The 20,093-nt window shown below is 58.6% G+C and overlaps 1 protein-coding gene across 3 annotated transcripts in view; it reads left to right on the forward strand.

The window, feature by feature from the left end:
• Window positions 1-20,093, forward strand: part of CTNNBIP1 (catenin beta interacting protein 1) — a 104,796-nt gene that overhangs the window by 11,816 nt on the left and 72,887 nt on the right. For 2 of the 3 annotated variants that reach the window (XR_007924116.2, XM_002716164.5), the window contains exon 2: window positions 16,613-16,695. The exons of the other annotated variant lie outside the window; for it this stretch is intronic. The gene's annotated coding sequence lies outside the window, so the exon portion shown is untranslated. The remainder of the gene's footprint in view (window positions 1-16,612; window positions 16,696-20,093) is intronic. 3 annotated transcript variants of the gene reach the window in all.

Genomic DNA, 20,093 nt, shown 5'->3' on the forward strand with positions numbered 1-20,093 from the left:
GATTGGTTGTGTTTTAGTTATTTTTTTAGCCAATCCTGAATTGGTAAATATTTAAGTTTGGTCTTTTCCTCTCATTTATTTCCATGGACAGGCATTGTGGCACAGCAGATTGAACCACTACTTGGGACACTGGCATCCTTTGCTAGGGTGCCTGGGTTCAAGTCTCACCTCTGCTTCTGATCCAGCTCCCTGTTAATGTGAACCCTAGGAATCAGGTGGTAGCTCAAGAATTTGAGTCCCTACCAACCACTGAGAGACCCAGATGGAGCTCCTGGCTCATGTCTTTGGTCTGACCCAGCCCCAGCTGTTGCCAGCATTTGGGGAGTGAACCAGTGTTGGAAGATATCTCTTTCTCCTTCTCTCTCTCCTTCTCTCCCCCCTCCCCCCGCTTCTCTCTCTCTCTTCCTCCATCACTTTGCATTTTAAATAAATAGGGGCCAGCATTATGGCATAGTGGGTAAAGCTGCCACCTATGACACCCATATGGGTGCTGGTTGGTATCTCGGCTGCTCTACTTCCAATCCAGCTCCCTGCTAATGTTCCTGGGAAAGTAGTGGAAGATGGCCCACATGCTTGACCCCCTGCCACCTACGTGGAAGACCCTGATGAAGCTACTGGCTCCTGGCTTCAGCCTGGCTCAGCCCTGGACATTGGGCAGTGAAACAGCAGATGAAAAATATGTCTCTCTCACTCTCCTTGTCTCTCTATTTATAACTCTGACTTTCAAATAAATAAATAAATCTTAAGAAAGGACAAACAAATTAACAGACTTGGATAATAAACAATAAAAACATACTTTAAAATCTTTTTTTTTTTTTTTGGATTTGAAAGGCAGAGACACAGAAACAGATCTTCCATCTGCTGGCTCACTCCCCAAATTCCCGCAACAGCCAGGGTGGGTCTGGCCAAAGCCAGGAGCCCGTTGCTCAGTCGGGGTCACCCATGTGACCGGCAGTGACCCAAGCACCTGAGCCCTGACCTGTCGCCTTGGGCTGCGCCCCAGCGGAGACCAGAAGAGGAAGCAGAGCCGAGACTGAGCCCAGGACAGTACCTGGGACGTCGGTGTCCCAAGCAGAGGCCTGACACGTTGTGCCACAACACCCGCTCCAAGATCCAGCACTCTGTGCGCGCAGGCGCTGTATGAGGAGGCCTGTTTCCCGTGTCAGCCCCGCCTTGCCCAGCTCTCTGGCTGGGAAGTGGTCGTGGACAGTTTTTTATTTGCGTTCTCCTCGTTTGGAAGTGAGGCCTCATCTCCTGTCTTTACAGATCACTTATGAACAGATGAGCAGTCTGTTGTGTCCTTCGCCCGCTTCCTTCTTACTCTGGCAGTCTTTTTCTTACTGATCTAGGGGTGTTCTTTTTTTTGTTTTTATGCAATCAAAAATTTTTTGTTTCCATTTTATTTGAAAGACAGAGAGTCAGAGAGATAGATGGAGAGAGATCTTCCGTCCGCTGGTTCACTCTCCAGGTGCCTGTGACAGCCAGGGCTGGGCCAGGTGGGACCCAGGGACCCAGATCTCCATCCAGGTCTCCCCCTGGAGCTTTCATCTGCTTCCCCCCAGGGAGCGCCCCTGCAGGAAGCCGGATCGGAAGTGGAGGAGCTGGGACCTGAGCCCGCACTCCAGTATGGGACGCAGGAACCACGGAGCCGAACGCCTGCCCCATGGGTTTTCTTTTTGTATTGAGGAAGTTTGTCCTGTGGCTGTGATATGTGTCACGCATGTTTCTCCCCAGTTATCATTACATTTTGATTATATTGTGTTTCTCATTTACACTTTTGATTTTATTTGTCTATTACTTTCAGATTTTATTCCATATTATTTTCTTCTCCCGCTGGTTTTTTCTTCTGTTTTTCCTCTAATATATTTAGTGTATTTTCTATCTATGGAACTTTGACCCATAACCTAGGTATCAGAGAAATTACCAGGAAATGGGGCAGACTGGCCCCATGCCTCCGGTAGATCTTGGATATCATCAGCTCACCAAAATGTTCAAAATTAATCCAGTTCTAAGCCATAATTGGACACATGGAGGCTGTGGGAATCCCAGAGGCGGCGCTGTGGCTCTGACGGTTAGAGCTGTGACAGGCCAGCAGCTCGTGAACGATGGTGCGGGCACTGCGTGCAGCCGAGACCCTCGGTGAGGCCCCCTGCCGGAAGCCAGCACGGGCCGGATTGAGAGGTGGGCACAGGTTGGGCTGTACATCAGAGGCATTGCGGAGTCAGAATTAAATTCCTGGGGGCAGACGGGGTTTGGCCCAGCAGTTAAGACACCGGTTAGGATGCCCGCATCCCATGCTGCAGAGCCTGGGTTCAGATTCCCGCCTCCAGCTTCCCAGCAGTGCAGACCCTGGGAGGCAGTGGTGACGGCCCAAGTGAGTGGGTTCCTGCCGCCTGCATGGAGGCTTGGATTGAGTTCCCAGCTCCTGTAGACATGTAAGCAGTGAACCAGCAGCAGATGGAAGATGGATCTCTGTCTCTGCCTCTCCTTCTCTGTAACTCTGCCTTTTAAATAAATAAGTAAATATTTTAAAACTATATATTAGGGGCCAGCACTGTGGCATAGTGGGTAAAGCTGCTGCCTGCAGTTCTAGCATCCCATATGGGCGTTGGTTCAAGTCCCAGCTGCTCCACTTCCAATCCAGCTCTCTGCTATGGCCTGGGAAAGCAGTAGAGGATGGCCCAAGTCCTTGGAAGAAGCTCCTGGCTCCTGGCTTTGGATCACTGCAGCTCAGGCCGCTGCAGCCAATTGGGGAGTGAACTAGTGGATTGAAAACTTCTATCTCTCTCTCTCTCCCCCTCCCTCTGCCTCTCTGTAACTTTGACTTTCAAATAAATAAATCAATCTTAAAATAAAAACAAATGCACAAATTTTAAAAAAAAAGCTATGTATTAGAGGACAAGCGAGTTCCGTGAGTGGGATGGCGCTGGTTGCGGGAGATGGGCTCTGGTTGGGAGACTCAAGGTAGGAGAGGCGAGTTGGGGAGGAGCCTACGTCTGCAGCTTTCAGATGGCTCCGGAAAACAAGCAGCGTTGTGCCCCCAGGAGCAGCCCCATGCACACATGCGCCTGGGTGCTGCTCTCCCCAGGGCCGACTGCAGGGCCTTCCTGTGGAAGTCTTCACACCACATGTGGTGGAATGCTTTCAGTGAAAACGCCATGCGTGGATCGCACACTTTTCACCAAAAATCACCTTTGAATTCCGCTTTTCCATGTACTGCCTCTGGTGTTTCTGTGGCTTCGTAATTTCTCGGGAAAAAGGTGAGGAGGAGCAGAGTCACTTGCTTCGTGGTGGGCCCCTGGCCTCTCCCGGCCCTCGGGGCTTTTGTCCTGGCTTGCTTGGGGGGGGGGGTGGCGCTCGGTGTCTGTGTCCCTCTCCTCCCGGGAACGTTTAGGTAAGCCGTCCTTCTGTGGACTTGGGCCTTTCTAGGATGAAACACCTTTCTGGCAGATGTGAGTTTTCTGGAAGCAGGTGAGGGCCAGCGTGCATTCTCCTGCCCACTAGAGCTTGTGCCTTTTTTTTTTTTTTTTTTTTTTTTTTGTTATTGCATTATGTGCTCCAAGTACATTTCAAGGAAGTTGAGTTTCCATCCTCAGGAACGTGGTCGTGCTCAGGAAGCCTGGGTGGAAGCCGTTTGCTCTTGGCTGAGTTTTGCAGGAGGTCTGGTCTTGCCTGCACTCTGTGGCCATGGGCTGTAAAAAAGCCCCTGGGTGTCATTTTGTGAAACGTGACAGTTGGATGAGTCGCTGGCCTGTAAAACCGGGAGTCTCTTTGCCAGGGGAGTCTCACCAGGCCAGCTCTGCCCCGTGGCCTGCTGACTAATGGTTTTGTGGCTTTGGGAATGGAGGTGCCATCTGGCTCCTGAACTGGATTGCCAGGGTGTGCCTGGTTCTGGGTGTTTGTGCCTACGCCCGCTGGGAAGAATGGGGACAGCTTCTCTTGGAGCCTCCAAGTGGCCCCTGGGCCTCCACGCCCATTCCTCTGCTCTCCTGAGCTCCTCCCTGGTGGCCCCAGCTTTGAGCCAGCCTTGCAGGGCCCGCCAGGGTTCCTGCTGTGTCAGGTGCTGTCTGCTGGTCACTCGCCTCAGCTCAGCCGCTCACTGCTTGTCCAGAGACTGGACAAGGCCTGTGACCCAGCAGGAGTTCTCATCTTGATGCTGCTTCCTCCTTCAAGTTCGTGGGAGACACACGTGGGAGACGCTGACAGTGTCTGTTGAAAACATCTTGGTTCTGATCCTCAGCTGGGCACGTGTTTGGGGAGGAAGGAAACAGTGCTCAGCATCCCAGGGAGGCTTCCTCCTTCCTCGGGTTATGCTTTGTTCCGAGGCAGCTGCCTGTGTGCTGGAGCCGAGGCAGCCGCCCACGCAAACAAGCAGTGTGGCTTGGTGCTGAGCGTGCGCCCTTCCGGGTAAACAGGCACACCTGTGGCTGTGTGCAGGCGCGCTCACGCCTGTGTGCAAAGCGCATGTTGCAGAGTTTGGAAAGAATTTCCCCCCAGAAGACTGCGCCTGGTGCCAGCAGGGTTCCAGGATGGCCTTTGCCAGTGCTGGGCAGCGAGGAGGGGGACTCAGGAGGGGACACTGGATTGACTTAATGACCTCTCAGCAGAAGGGCTCCCCTGCCCCAGGACTTGGCAGGAGCCTGGTTTAGTTGAACCAATTATAGGGGGAAGTAGTGGAGGGAACAGGAGAGGTGTTAGCGAGAGCAGTGATTCTCTCTCTCTCTCTCTTTTTAAGATTTATTTTATTTATTTGAAAGGTGGAGTGACAGAGAGAGAGGGAGAGACAGAGAGAGAAAGAGGTCTTCCAGCTGCTGGTTAACTCCCAAGAGAGCTACAACAGTTGGTGCAGGGCCAGTCTGAAGCCAGGAACCCAGAACTCCATCCGGGTCTCCCATATACAGTGGCAGGAGCCCAAGCACTGGGCCATCTGCTGCTGCTGTCCCAGGCGTGTTAGCAGGGAGTGGGATCGGAAGCCGAGCAGCCGGGACTCCAGCTGGTCCCACTGCACCACAGTGCCAGCCCTGGGGCCACTGGGCGGCCTCTGGGAAGCAGGTGGTGTCCGGGAGAGCCGGGTCCTGTGGGCCTGTTGTGTGGTGCAGAGTCGGGTGACCCTGTGACCCTGTGCAGGTGTAGAGGAATATGAATGACCTCCTCCGGATAAACGGGTAACAGCGTCAGTGAGTCGTGACCCTGTGAGAGCTGACAGGGCTGTCCACGTCGGGTTGAAGGAGCTCTTGTGTCTGATCGCCCTCTGTGCTTCTCTGGGGGTCACTCACGGTCTGCGGGGCCTCCTCCCAGCTGCTTCCCTGGGCTCACTGGGCCTGCGCTGGTCCTTCCTCCCTGAAGTTGACCCAACAGAAACGCTCCTTGTGGGGCTCAGCAGCAAGCAGGGGGTCCCGGGAGAGGAAAGGCCTCCCCACCCCCCACCCCCGCCTCCTGTGTGGAGGAGTTTTTGCTGCCCTCCTGCAGGAAGCTTCCTGGCAGGTACACAGCCTGTGGGGAAGTGGCTGGGGCCAGAGACTGCTGCCCAGGCGTGGGGGGTACTTGGGCCCTCTGGGGAGCCAGGATTCCCGGCCCTACAGGACTTGCGTGCAGCGGGGGCTCTGGGTTCTGCATTACCGCCCTCTGGAGCCTGCCACAGCCCCAGGGTCCTGAGCCCGGCTAAATGAGAGGAAGATCTGGAGCCGGAGTTTGCAGGCCTGCCGGTTCCTGACCTCAGGTCCCAGGGCTCCTACTGCTCCCTGGGAAGAAGAAAAATCCCTTCTAAAGCCAAAAGATGCCGTTCTCGCCTGCTGTCCCGGTTCCGCTCCTGGGCGGGGATGAAGCCTGCACCACAGGTCTCCTTGCTCAGAACCGTGGTGCCCGAGGGCCCAGTCCAGGGTGTTCTGGTGCCGCTGAGGGGTATCTCAGCTCAGCCGCCGCGTCCTGTGTCGGAGCAGGCCTGCCAGGTGCCCCTGCCTCGCCATCACCCAAGTCAGGGCCAGAGACGCAGCGCGATCTGGGGGTGGTTTCACCAGCTGGGCCAGAAGCACAGATAAATGGCTTACATTGTGAGGTCTCTGCAGCAGGTGAAAGGCTGCTTGGATTCCCTGATGTTTTAGGATTATCTGAGATGTTAAATAAAAATTACAAGAGGCCGTTCCTTGGACCAAGCTCCTGCACGAGGCCCCGGCTGACCGGAAGGAAAAATCAAAATGGAGTCACTTGCACTAAAGTTGTTGTCACTGAGCTGGAACCAAGCTAGGAGCAGACTTCCCAGGAGGTCAGGATTGGAGATAACGGCTGCATTTCCTAGGCGGGCCAGCTCAGCTCCTTCAGGAGCCGGCACTGTGGGGCAGAGGGAGCAGCCATCCCTGGGATGCCCACATGCCGTAGCAGAGTGCCTGGTTCGAGTCCCAGCTGCCCTGCTTCTTCTTCTTTTCTTTGTTTTTAAGATTTATTTACTTATTTGAAAGTCAGAGTTACACAGAGAGAGGAGAGGCAGGGAGAGACAGGTCATCCATCCACTGGTTCACTCCCCAGTTGGCCACAACTGCCTTCACTGATCCGAAGGCAGGAGCCAGGAGCCAGAAGCTTCTGGGTCTCCCACGTGGGTGTAGGGGCCCAAGAACTTGGGCCATCTTCCACTTCTATCCCAGGGCATAGCAGAGAGCTGGATCCGAAGAGGAGCAGCTGGGACTAGAACCGGCACCCGCACGGGATGCCTGTGCTTCAGGCCAGGGCATTAACCTGATGCGCTACAGCGCTGGCCCCTGTCCTGCTTCTGATCCAGCTCCCTGCGGTTGTGTGAGCAGCCTGTGACGTAGCAGATGATGACTCAGGTCCCTGAGTACCTGACGCCTATGTGGGAGTCCCCGCTGGAGCCCAGGCTCCTGGCTTTGGCTCGACACAGCCCTGAGTGTTGCGGGCATTTGGAGAGTGTCTCTCCCTCTCTCTCTCACTGACTTTCAAATACCTGTCTACATAAATCTGTTTTTAGAAAAAGGTAACCTAGAGTAACGTGATAACCAGTTACTTTTCTTTTGTTCTGTCTCCTTGTCTTACAAGGATAGTAACTTTGAAATGACCCATCTACTTGTTTGTTGTCCCTCTATTATGAGTTTTTGAGAATTATGTTTAACAAGAGATCCAGTCCATTTTAATGCCTCTGAGAACAAGGCTGCATGGGGCCTGCGAGGGCCACAACACCGCCTCTGGTCTGTGCTCAGCGAGCATGCTGTGTGTGATGGTGAAAACAGGCAGCCGCCGTTCAGGTGTGCAAACTCGGGCCTTAGGGCAGCCCAGGGCAGGTGTTGGTAGAGCAGAGAGCAGTCAGGAGGGCTTGGTCTGGTGATCTGGCAGGGAGTGACGCTCCGGGCTGAAGGAATGGCAGGTGCAGAGGTGCCAAAGGAGCCTGGGGCCGTCGACAACTCGGGTGACACCCAGTGGGGTCTCCCGCCCCCCGCGCCATGCACAGGGGCAGGTAATTCCTCATGGTGGGCACGGACCTGTGATCACTACCCGGTTTGTCCTCCTAGGCATGACTATGAAAAGTGGCTCCAGACGTTGCCAGAAGTTGCCAGCTGTCTGTTGGGGGTGGGGGGGGTGGGCAAGGAGTTGCCCTATCACGAGCCACCGCCGTGGAGGTCAGCTTGGATCTGACCGGCCGTCTGCCTCTGGCGGGGTGGAAGCGGCATCTCTTTTCGCTTCCTGTCCAGCACGCAGGTCCCGCCTGTGCTGGACTCCTGTGCTTGCTGCAGCCGGGGGCTGTGCGTGGCGGCTGTGCGCTGGTCATCCTGCAGCTGATCTGCACCAGGGCGTGGGCTTGATTCAGTGCTGCCAGGGCCTTGGCGGGTGCCTCATGCCTGCGGCAGCATGGGGGACCCTGCAGAGCGCAGACATGGAGAGTCCCGGAGTCACCTGTGCCTGCAGAGGCCTCGTCTGGCTTCGCAGCTGCTCCCGTGGAGAAGGTCGAGCTGTGGCCAGTGTGGGGCAGTGAGGGTGGGATGCAGACCGGGTTCTAAGTAGCCAGGGGCCTTCTGAGACCAACTGCCCATTGAGGGACATCCCCATTTCCATGGGACTTCTTAATGTTTTCCCAACTTCTAATTCTTGTTTCTTTTTTATTTATTTAAAAGGCAGAGTTACAGAAAGCCAGAGGCAGAGAGAGAGGTCTTCCGTCTGCTGGGTCACTCCCCAGATGGCCACAACAGCCCAAGCGGGGCTGATCTGAATCCAGGAGCTTCTTCTGGGTTTCTCATGTGGGTTCAGGGGCCCAAGGACTTTCCACTGCTTTCCCAGGCCACAGCAGAGAGCTGGATCAGAAGTGGAGCAGCCGGGACTCGAACCGGCGCCCATATGGGATGCTGGCACTGCAAGCGGCGGCTTTACCGACTACACCACAGCGCCGGCCCCTTAATTTTTGTCTCAAGCCTAGAGGGAGTTGAATTTTGACAGCGAGCACCCACGTTCACTTCACCTGGACTCACTGGGGGTAGTTAATGTGTGGCCGTCTTCACGCTGTGCTCTGTCTCTGTATCCACAGATCCATGCACAGTCACACATGTACATGGTTGCACAATGCACACGTGCATGGTTATACACACGCACACAATCACATGGGATCACACATGCGCACAGTCGCAAGTCGTGTGCACAGCTGCATGCTGCACACATGTGTGCACACATGCACAGTCACACATGTGCACTCAGACGCGCGCGCACACACACACACACACACACACGTGCTTTTTCCTGAAGCATTTGAGGGTAGCGTGCAGGCATGGAGACTTCACCGTTCGGCAGTTCCCGCCGTGTCACTGAGGAGCCAGGTGCCTCAGGTGCAGGGCGGCTCAGCACGGCTCCTGCTGGGGCTCCCCGACAGCCTTTGGCTCCTCCCTTGCTGCTGCCCGTCCCACCAGGCTCCCTCCCCCCCCCCCCCCCCCCGCCTGCTCTGGTGCCCGTTTTCCCGTTGGTCTCCAGCGGCAGGAGGCGTGGCTTCTGGCTTCCTTGTTTTGCCCTACCAGGTGGATTCCCATTTTACCTAATTGAAGACACATGGCTCTCTGTGAGCCCTGGGGTGGGAGGGAAAGCCTGCACCCACACCGGCCTCCATGGCCTTGGGCAGCTCTTTGCCTTCGTGAGCCTCGGTTGTTTCATCTCTGAAATGGGAGCAATTCCTGCCTTGAGGGCTTGTGAGGGTGAGAATTAAACGAGACCACGTGCTCACCATGACTGGCTCGGCGCCCGGCCTCCAGGAAGTGCCGCGGCGGCACGGCCTCATGGCTGCTGCCCTGCAGCCTCTCCCGGCTTCCTGGGCCGGGGAGGAGCTCCAAGCAGGTTTGCCTCTGGGCTGGCGCCTCGGGACACATTCCTCAGCCCAATGTCAGCCCCCAGGAAAGGTGCCGCGCCCCCGGTTGAGGAGGCCGCGTGTGGCATTTGCTCCCAGGCCCGGAGTCCTGCGTTGGTGTGTCACTGAGCGTGGGGCGTCCGGGAATTCTCTGTGTCACCACCTGCAGCTCTGATGTCGCCGGGGGACCTGAGCTGCCAGCCAGGGTGCGTCTCTGGCAGCAACCTGGGGGTCGGCCTCAGCACCGCCCCGCCCCCGGCTCACAGCGAGTTTTTGTCCAGTTGCTTCCGCAGCGGGAGCCGTGGGTTCTGATGCTGTTGCAGGGTGGCCCATCTGGGTGACCGCGGCCAGCTCTGCCCCATGCTGTACTCACTCACCTGCAGGACAAGCCGCGAGCCCGGGGTGGGGGGGTCCTCCTCCCCTCCCCCAGCACCTGGCCACGGCTGGCTGAGGACACTCTGGGCACAGCTGAGGAGCTGCCGCTGGCATCTGGGCTGTTAAATGTGCCGCAAGCGCAGACGGCCCCTTGCGAGGGACCACCTGGTCCTGCTGTGGTGGCCCTGGGGACGGGCAGGCTGTGGGACGTGCAGCTCTTCCCTCCGCGTTCCCTCGAGCCAGTGTGGGAGAAAAAGATGCCGAGGGTATTTTAATCCTTGGAATTCCTTCTTTAAAAAATGTGTGTTTTTGCTGTTGTTTATTTGAAAGGCAGAGCAATAGAGACAGAGAGAGACATCTTCTATCCACTGGTTCCCTCCCCCAGATGCCCACAACACCCGGGGCTGGGCCAGGCTGAAGTCAGGAGCCTGGAACTCCATCTGGGTCTCTCATGGGTGGCAGGGACCCAAGTGATGAGATAGCATCTGCTGCCTCCCAGGAAATGGACTCAGAAGTGGAGCAGCCAGGACTCAAACCAGACGCTCCGGTATCGGACGTGGGCGCCCCAGCATGCGCCCTGGTTGGTGGCTTTTGCCCACCCCTGGCTGTGATGAAAGACACTAAGTTGTATCATCTTATTGCCCGTGACAGCCACTGGTAGTTACAGAGCACTCACTGTGCCCAGGCACTGGGCCCAGTGCTGTCCATAAATGCTGTTTCCTCTGACTCCCCCAGCCCACCCTTGGAGCAGGTACCCTTCCCACCCCCAGGGACAGATGAGGAAGTTGAGGCCTAGGGATGGGAACAGCTGTGGGCGTCGGAGATGCAGCTCCCCCTCTTCCCCCACGGCGCCCACTCAGGGCCGCCACCGCCTACCCTCCCTCCCATCCCTGCCCTCGTCAGCGGGCTTGCACCGCGCCGTGGCCTTGGCTCTGCCCCCTCCGCCTCGTCTCCATGGGAGCAGTCAGGTGGCCCTGCCGGCCTTTGGCTGCCAGCTGCCGCCCCATCCCCCCGCGGCCGCCCTGGGCATGCGGGTCACGGTCGGGTTTTCATGGAGGCTTCCCTGGCGCTAGTGGTCAGCTCCGGCTCCTGCCTCGGCCCCGCACGGGCCCCGCACAGGCCCGACACAGGCCCCGTGCACAGCTCTGCCCCAGGCTTGCTCCCTGACCTCTGCAGACCTGGCTGTGGGAGGCTGGCCTGACCACCGGGGTTCATCAGAGTGCCTGCCTTCCTCCAAGCCTTGTTACTCACCCACTGCCGTCTACGGAGGGACATTTGGCTTTTGGTTGTCTTAACTGATGTATCCCAGTCCACAGTAGGTGCTTAATAAATTTGGTGGCGGGAGATGAACACATTGCCTGCAAGGGGGCATGGCTGGGCAGGGCCGCGTGCTCAGGCCCCCCCTCCCCAGGCGGCCGCTGCATCCGGCCCTCCCTGGCTCATTTGCTTCTGCGCATGTCTGTTTCTGAATGTGGTGTGTTTTGTGTCTTTGTATTTTGACTTAACCTGACTCAGTGCCATATTTCTTAAGAAAAAGGATTTATTATTTATTTTATTTATTTAACAGGCAGAGTGACAGGGAGAGAGTAACCACAACAGCTGGGGTTGGCCAGGGCTAGACCAAAGCCATGAGCTGGGCCCTTGATCCTGGTCTCCCCCATGGGGGCAGGGGCCTGAGCAGTTGGCCGTCTTCTGCTCCTTCCCAGGCACAACGACAGGAAGGTGGGTTGGAGGCAGAGTGGCGGGGACTCAAGCCTGCGTTATCACCTGGGCTATGATGATGGCGTCTCGAGGGGTGGCTTTACCCTCTGTGCCACAGCGCGGGCCCCTGCCGTATTCCCGTGCATCGCAGTTCGAGTTAGAGGACAAGAAGCAGGTCTTTTGGGGCTCACCTGTCTGGAATGTTCAGCTCCGGGCGTGGAGGGGGAGCAGGCGTCCTGTGTCCCCTCTTCTTCCTGCTGAGTCCCCGGTGTAGGTGCCTGGGTCCTCCCAGCCCCTGCCACGGCAGCCAGGGGTGGGGTCCTCCTGCACCCCCCTCTTCCCTGCAGGCCCTGCAGCTACTGTCAGGTCACCCTGGCTTCTTCCCGGCCTGGGCCTTTCCCACGTTGCTGCCGGCCCTCTGCTGCTTCCTCCCACTCCGCACCCTCCTCCTCCTCTGTGGTGTGACCTCCCCCACCCCCCCTTCCTCTGTGGTGTGACCTCCCCCACCCCCCCTTCCTCTGTGGTGTGACCTCCCCCGCCCCCCCTTCCTCTGTGGTGTGACCTCCCCCACCCCCCCTTCCTCTGTGGTGTGACCTCCCACTCTGCACCCTCCTCCTCCTCTGGTGTGACCTCCCCCACCCCCCCTTCCTCTGTGGTGTGACCTCCCCCACCCCCCCTTCCTCTGTGGTGTGACCTCCCCCACCCCCCCTTCCTCTGTGGTGTGACCTCCCCCACCCTCCTCCTCCTCTGTGGTGTGACCTCCCCACCCTCCTCCTCCTCTGTGGTGTGACCTCCCACTCTGAACCCTCCCCTTCCTCTGTGGTGTGACCTCCCCCACCCCCCCTTCCTCTGTGGTGACCTCCCCCGCCCCCCTCCTCCTCTGTGGTGTGACCTCCACCACCCTCCTCTTCCTCTGTCGTGTGACCCCCCCTTCCTCTGTGGTGTGACTTCCCCGCCCCCCCTTCCTCTGTGGTGTGACCTCCCCCGCCCCCCTTATCCTCTGTGGTGTGACCTCCCCCACCCCCCCTTCCTCTGTGGTGTGACCTCCCACTCCGCACCCTCCCCTTCCTCTGTGGTGTGACCTCCCCCACCCCCCTCCTCCTCTGTGGTGTGACCTCCCCCGCCCCCTCCTTCTCTGTGGTGTGACCTCTCCCACCCTCCTCTTCCTCTGTGGTGTGACCTCCCCCACCCCCATCCTCCTCTGTGGTGACCTCCCCCGCCCCCCCTTCCTCTGTGGTGTGACCTCCCCCACCCCCCCTTCCTCTGTGGTGTGACCTCCCCCACCCCCCTCCTCCTCTGTCGTGTGACCCCCCCCTTCCTCTGTGGTGTGACCTCCCACTCCACACCCTCCCCTTCCTCTGTGGTGTGACTTCCCCCACCCCCCTCCTCCTCTGTGGTGTGACTTCCCCCGCCCCCTCCTCCTCTGTGGTGTGACCTCCCCCGCCCCCCTCCTCCTCTGTGGTGTGACTTCCCCCGCCCTCAGCATCTGCAGTTCTCCCTCTTCTATTTCTTGAGCCCGTGGTGACCTGAAAAGACCCTCTCACGAGCCCCCACGCGGTCAGCTGTCCCTTCCTCCAGCACTGGTGAGCTGTGGGCCCAGGCCTCTCCCTGTCTGACCTGCTGCTATCTCCCCTCCCACAGGTGTCTGCCCCTCCCCCATTCTGGTCCAGGTACCGCCTGAGGCCCCAGGGCAGCCTTCAGCTCCAGACCCCTTGCGGTGCTCACGCAGAGCCGGCCCTGCCACAGGCACGTCCACCAGCGTTCTCCCTGTGTCTGAGCTGGGATACCTGCATCCCATCTCAGTCCTGGGGCTGTCGCCCGTCTGGGCCCTGCCCACAGTCCCGCTGCCGGTGGCACATCCTCAGGGCTTCCTGCCCTTGTCCTCGTGCCGTTTGGCAGTGTCTGAGACGCAGTGGCCTGCATGTGAGCATCTGGGGCCTCACAGCTCTGGTGGCGTGGCTGGCGTGGCTGGCCGTGGCTGTCCTGCTCGTGTGGCCTGTGCTTTGGGTGCTCAGGGTCGCTCAGCGGCTCACGGTCTCTGGCCTCCCCCTTTCTGCAGAGATCTGCCTGCCCACTTCGTGCCCCTCCCACCTCCTAAAGCCTTGCTCGGGGCTGTGTCCACCCGGAGAGCTCTCAGCAATCCTCTCTGAGACCGTGTAGCCTCTGCTTGCTGGGGCAGGGGCGGCTTGGCACTGTGAGAGACGTATTGACCTCTTGATCTTTTGCTTCTCAAGATTTATCTGTGTGTTTGTTTGAAAGGCAAAGCAATGAGACGGGGAGGGAGGGGGAGCCCGGGAGCCATCTTCCTCGGCTGTTCATACCCTAAATGGCTGCAGTAACCAGGGCTGGGCCAGGCTGAAACCAGGAGTCAGGATCTCCATCGGGGTGTCTCATGGTGGCAGGAGCCCAAGCCCTTTCCAGGCGCGTTAGCAGGAGCTGGACTGGAGGTGGAGGAGCTGGCACTGACCCAGGCAAACCAAGCAGTGACTTCAGCCACTTTGCCACGATGCCTACCCCTCTTCCTTTAAATTAACCATTTTATTATCTGTTTATTGTATTTGATAGAGTGACAGAGACAGGCAGGCAGATTTCCCATCACTCACCAAATGCATGCAACACCTGGGGCTGGGCCAGGCTGAAGTCAGGAGGCAGAGCTCAGTCTGGGTCTCCCACACTGGAGGCAGGGACCTCAGCCATTGCCACCGCCTCCCAGCATGCACATTGACAGGAAGCTGGAATGGGAGTCGAGGAGGGACTCAAATCCAGGTGTTCTGATGTGGGATGCGGCTGTCCCGAGCAGCATCGTGCCCGCTGGACCAAATGTCAAATGTCTCGCCGCTTTTCTTCTTCCTGGACCAGCTGTACAATTTATGGGACCCAAGAATGTCAGGACGGTGACAGCAGATCATTAAACCAAGCATGGGGGCTGGGGGCGGGGTTGTAGCACTGGGAGTTAAGCCTCTGATTGGATTCCTGCATCCCCTATCATCAGAGTTCAAGCCCCAGCTCCTCGATGTCTTTCTTTTTGGATGGAATGGCAGAGTTAGAGAGAGGGAGGGTGGGAGATACAGATCTTCCAGTCTCTGGTTCACTCCCCAAATGGCCACAGTGGCTTGGGCCATCTTCCACTGCTTTGCCAGGTGCATTATTAGGAGGGAGTTGGATTGGAAAATGGAGCAGCCAGGACTCTAACCCGCGCCCATGTGAGATGCCGGCATTGCAAGTGGTGGCTTAACCCGTTACGCGGGCCCCAGCTCCTCGGTTTCTGACCCAGCTTCCTGCTAATGCACCTGGTAGGTGCAGTGATGGCTCAAGTACTGGGGTCCCTGCCACCCATGTGGGAGACCCAGCTGGGGTTCCCAGCTTCTGGCTTCAACCTAGTCAGACACAGGCCGTGTGCAGACATGTGGGACGTGAACCAGCAGGTAGACGACCTCTGTCTCTCTCCCTGTCACTCTGCCTTTCAACTAAATCTTAAACCAACTCGGGGCCTGTGGGCCTGGCCAAGCCTCATTCCCTGTGTCCACTGGAGGCTGTGGTGGAGGCCATGACCTCCCTCCGGGTGCACAGAGGGCAGCCACCAGCCTCAGCTTGCACAGCTGGTCAGGGGCAGAGCAGAACCAGGAGTGGAACGCAGCAGCCCCTGCCTTGCCCTGGCTTTGGGGCCCCAGGGCCTTGGGCCTGGTGTCTCCATCTGTGGACTGTTCATAAAGTGACAGACAGGACAGGTGGCTGTGAATCCTGGACACACGGGGCCTTTTGACCCCTCCCCCTAAAGCAGTGAGTGCAGAGCTCTCTGCTGCTTGGAAGCCCGGAGCCTTGTGTGTACAGCGATAATTGGCCAACACGGTGGCCCTTCATAAGTGGGAGAGGGCGCCTCTCCATGCGTGTGGGGAGGAACATGGGGGCGTGGGTGGGAAGCTCCGCGGGGCTCCTTGGTATTTCGGTGCTTTGATATCTACAGGTATGAAGGAACAGTTAATTGCTCTAAGTGGCCTGTTCCCCTCGGGTTAGTGTGGTAGAGCAGGTGGCAGTGGTGGGTGACAGCTCTGCCATCGCAGGGCTGGAGAGACCCTGCCCGAGTTCAGGGGAGGCTTTGGAAGTCCCCCCTTTTCTGGAATACACATGACCCCAGCAGCAGAATTGACCGCAGCATGGCAGCAGCAGGGAGATGGTATCCTTTGATTCGTGGAGGAGGGGTGCCCGGGGCAGGTGGACTCGTGGCCAGGCCGGCAGGGGTGTCAGCAGCTGTCTGTGTTAGTCAGTGTCCACACACACAGCCGCAGGTGCTCCCTGGGCACACGAGAACGTGAATGCCCCACCTGAGCGCATGGGAGGCAGGTGCCGGGAGACCCGAGCACACGGGAGGCAGGTGCCCGGAGACCCCAGTGCAGGCGAGGCAGGTGCCCGGAGACCCGAGCGCACGGGAGGCAGGTGCCCGGAGACCCCAGTGCAGGGGAGGCAGGTGCCCGGAGACCCTAGTGCAGGCGAGGCAGGTGCCCGGAGACCCCAGTGCAGGGGAGGCAGGTGCCCGGAGACCCGAGCGCACGGGAGGCAGGTGCCGGGAGACCCGAGCACATGGGAGGCAGGTGCCCGGAGACCCCAGTGCAGGGGAGGCAGGTGCCCGGAGACCCGAGTGCAGGGGAGGCAGGTGCCCGGAGACCCGAGTGCAGGGGAGGCAGGTGCCCGGAGGCCCGAGCGCACGGGAGGCAGGTGCCCGGAGACCCCAGTGCAGGCGAGGCAGGTGCCCGGAGGCCCGAGTGCAGGGGAGGCAGGTGCCCGGAGGCCCGAGCGCACGGGAGGCAGGTGCCCGGAGACCCCAGTGCAGGGGAGGCAGGTGCCCAGAGACCCCAGTGCAGGGGAGGCAGGTGCCCGGAGACCCAAGTCCTGCTGGTCTCGTCTTCCCGGTGGGGGAGCGTCATCTCGTGCAAGTGTGGGACTTGCCCATCTTGTGTCCCTGCATGATTCATTCTGGTGTGATGTTTCTAGACGTCGTGACTAGCCCGGGGAGGGAGGCGTGTGGCATGGGGCAGACTGACCTGCTTTGGCCGGAAATGACAGGCTGGGGCGCCGCAGTCAGCACCCGTCCTGGGCTTGCCCGGCAGCACACGGATATTTCTGGGCTGCGGCAGAGCCTGTCTGGGAGCTCCCTGCCAGTTCTGGGGCCTTCCTGGCTCCTCCCATGACCCGTGTTCCGTGTTTCCATAGGGCGGCGCCTGCTGTGCTCCCTGGCCACAGCCCTCTCCTCACAGTTGAGCACCTGTTGGCCTGAAGCTAATCTCCAGGAGCAGGTAAGGACCTGAGGGAAGACGCTGACCTGTGGCCATAGAATGGGGGTGCGGGGCCCTGGGCCGCAGGTGCAAGGCTGACCACGAAGCCCACTCTTCTCGTGACTTCCGTTCCTTTCTTCAGGCGTGTGGACGCGTGTGGGGAGTCTTGTGGAACTGCTGGTTTCTCTTAGGCTGGTGTAGACTCTGAATTAACACTTTATATAAACCAGGAGTCGCACAGTTACGGGGTGTGGCATTTTTGTGTAGTGCAAATGTGAAAATACATGCGTGCATTTTAGAGTGAGAACATTTAAAATCTAGCACAGGTTTTTTTTTTTTTTTTTTTTTGACAGGCAGAGTGGACAGTGAGAGAGAGAGAAAGGTCTTCCTTTGCCGTTGGTTCACCCTCCATTGGCTGCCGCGGCCGGCGCGCTGCAGCCGGTGCACCACGCTGATCCGATGGCAGGAGCCAGGTACTTCTCCTGGTCTCCCATGGGGTGCAGGGCCCAAGGCCTTGGGCCATCCTCCACTGCACTCCCGGGCCACAGCAGAGAGCTGGCCTGGAAGAGGGGCAACCAGGACAGAATCCGGCGCCCCAACTGGGACTAGAACCCAGTGTGCTGGCGCCACAAGGCGGAGGATTAGCCTAGTGAGCCGCGGCACCGGCAGTTTTTTTTTTTTTTTTTTTTAAGATTTATTTTTTGAAAGGTAGAGTTACAGAGAGGCAGAGAAAGAGAGACAGACAGAGAGAGGTCTTCCATCTGCTGGTTCACTCCCCAAATGGCTGCAACGGCCAGAGCTGGGCTGATCTGAAGCCAGGAGCCAGGATCTTCCTCTGGGTCTCCCATATGGGTGCAGGGGCCCAAGGACTTGGGCCATCTTCTGCTGCTTTCCCAGGCCACAGCAGAGAGCTGGATCGGAAGTGGAGCAGCCAGGATGTAAACTGGGATGCCAGCACTGCAGGCGGTGACTTTTCCCACTATGCCACAGCACCGGCCCTGCACAATGTGTTTTTAAAAGAACAAAAGCAGCAACAAGTGCCCAGGGGTCAGAGGTGGCTTGTGGGCCTGAAGGTCCCACCTTGCCATCCAGCCCAGCCTGAGTCAACTCCGTGTCCCCCGGCAGGTGCAAGACTCCTCTGGCTATAAATGGACACTAATTTCTAGAGCTGTGTGTATTCAAGCAGCGTCGACCGCACATTTATAAATACAAGGGAATGCCAATGGCTGTGTGCATGTGGGGCCACTTGTGCCTGTCAGAGGGAGGCCAGCTCCCCCAACTCTTGATCAGAATGGCCTGCGTTTCCCAGCCGGCCTGCCACGCTTCCATCTGCTGCATGACACACGCAGCTGTCTTGCCACCTGGGCCCCTGCTGCACCACCTCCTGATTCTTCTAAAGTGAGGTCAACTTTCTGGAGCTGGAGATCATGTGACGGCCACCAGTGGGTCTCTGTGGAGGCTGGGCAGGAGCGTGGCGTCTGGGGCGCCTCTCACAGAGGAGAAGCGTGTGGCTTCTCGGGTCATGCGTGGTAGGATAGGTCCTTCATGGTGGCCGTGAGCCACTGCCTCGCCATCCCTTCCCGACCAGAGGCAGACCCAACACTGGCAGCGGGTTGTGTATGTGCACGTGTGTGCATGTGTGTGTGCATGTGTGTGTGCACACACTTCTGGCTGAGGCAAGCGTGCGTGCCTGGGCTTCTTGTCACTGTCTGCTGTGGTCAGAGCTGGTTTTCTGGAGTAACGCCCACTGGCCCTTGATTGACAGGTGGCCGTCCCCTGCCTGGTGTGTGTCCACAGGTTTCTCCCAAGGCTGACAACTGCCCGGCGTTTCTTCCCCATCCCTCTGTCCTGGGCAGCTGGCACCAGGGGACGTTCTTAGGGTCTGGCGTGGAAGCACTGCCCCTGTGTAGGTGCTGGGACAAATGTGGGGGACCTGGGGGCGCAGGACGGACAGGCGCCCTCATCCCTGGCTCTGACAGCCAAGGCTGGGCTGAGTAACTCCTGCCTGATAACTGGAATACCTGTTAATGGAGACCAGTTCTCGATCCCTTGGAGGGGCGGAATAAGAATTCGCAGGGGAAGTTAATCTGATGCTTGTCAGTGTTGTAATGAAAATTTAATAGCACGTTTGCTTAGACAACACCGAGCTCACTTAAACAAACACTTGCAGCACACCCGCGACAGACGTTGCTGTTTGGGGTGACAGTGATTTATTCTCTTCAATTATTCATTTTCCTCCCACTGCCACCCTTGCTGCCGGTGAGGGCAGAATTGTGTAAACCAGTCCCAACATTTCCCATGTGTTTGAACTGGGGGTGAAGGGTGGGGCCGCGTGCTCCTGGCCACCCCCTGCCCCACATCCAGCCCTGAGCGTTCCCTCCCTGCCAGGCAGCAGGGCGGGGTGGGCTCAGACCAGGGCTTGAGGAGACCTAGGTCACCAGAGCCTTGAGGAATGGCAAGTCGAGAATCTTCCCCGGAGCCGGAGTCAGCTACAGCGGTGGCTCTGTGGGGAGGGTACCACGTGGGAATCGCCTGGTTGCAAGGGCCCACCCAGGCCCACAGCTGTGGCCAAAAGCCCCAGTGGTCACCAGTAAGGGTGGGACCGGGGAGGCTGGGACAGTAGGGACAGTGGAATGATGTGGGCCTGCTGACTAGGGGTTGGAGGTTCGGATCTTTGAACAAAATCCTGTGAGATAGGTCCCGTGCAGACACCTGCTGTGTGCCAGGACCCCTGGGACCCGGGATGCAGCCGCAGAAACCTGACCCCTCTCCTTGCCGGGGCTGGGCTCCCTCCCGGAGTGGAGTAACCTTTCGCTGGAACCCGGCACTGGAGTGTGGGTTGTGGCCCTGGGCTGGGAGTGAGGGCAGCCTGATGGCCGTCAGGAGCCCTAGGGAATCTTTCCAGGGAGGATGCTGCGGCCGTGCTGCGTGTGTATGTGTGGCGACACCTAGTGGCCAGCCCTGTGCATGCCACGTGTCTCACCAGGAGGGCCCCCTGCAGCCTGGGCAAGACACAGGACAGAAGAGGAGGTTTTCTGTGCTGGGAGCCCTCGCTCCTTGGGTGAGGACTGTGGGGAGCAGCTAGGTCTCTCCGGAAAGCACGGAGCCGGGACACACCGAGTACTTTAGAAGTGAGAGTCCTTTGCAGAAGCTAAGAGAGATGGGGTCTGTGCCTCAGTCTCTCTTAACAGAGGCATCTGCCCCGAGCTGATGTGAGAGGGGTGGGGGAGTGGCGTAGCTGAGACACCAAGGGCCAGTGCGCTCCCCCCCGCCCCCACCTGGCAGGGTTTATGAAGCCCTGGGCAGGTGCTAGGTTGCAGGACAGGGTGAGCAAGGCAGACACAGGCCTGGCCGCCCAGCAGGGTCGGGAGAGACACCAGCCGAGGGCCTGTTCAGAAACTCAGGACAAGACAACAGCG

This window comes from Oryctolagus cuniculus, chromosome 7 (genome assembly GCF_964237555.1).
Source record: "Oryctolagus cuniculus chromosome 7, mOryCun1.1, whole genome shotgun sequence".
NCBI lineage: Eukaryota > Metazoa > Chordata > Mammalia > Lagomorpha > Leporidae > Oryctolagus > Oryctolagus cuniculus.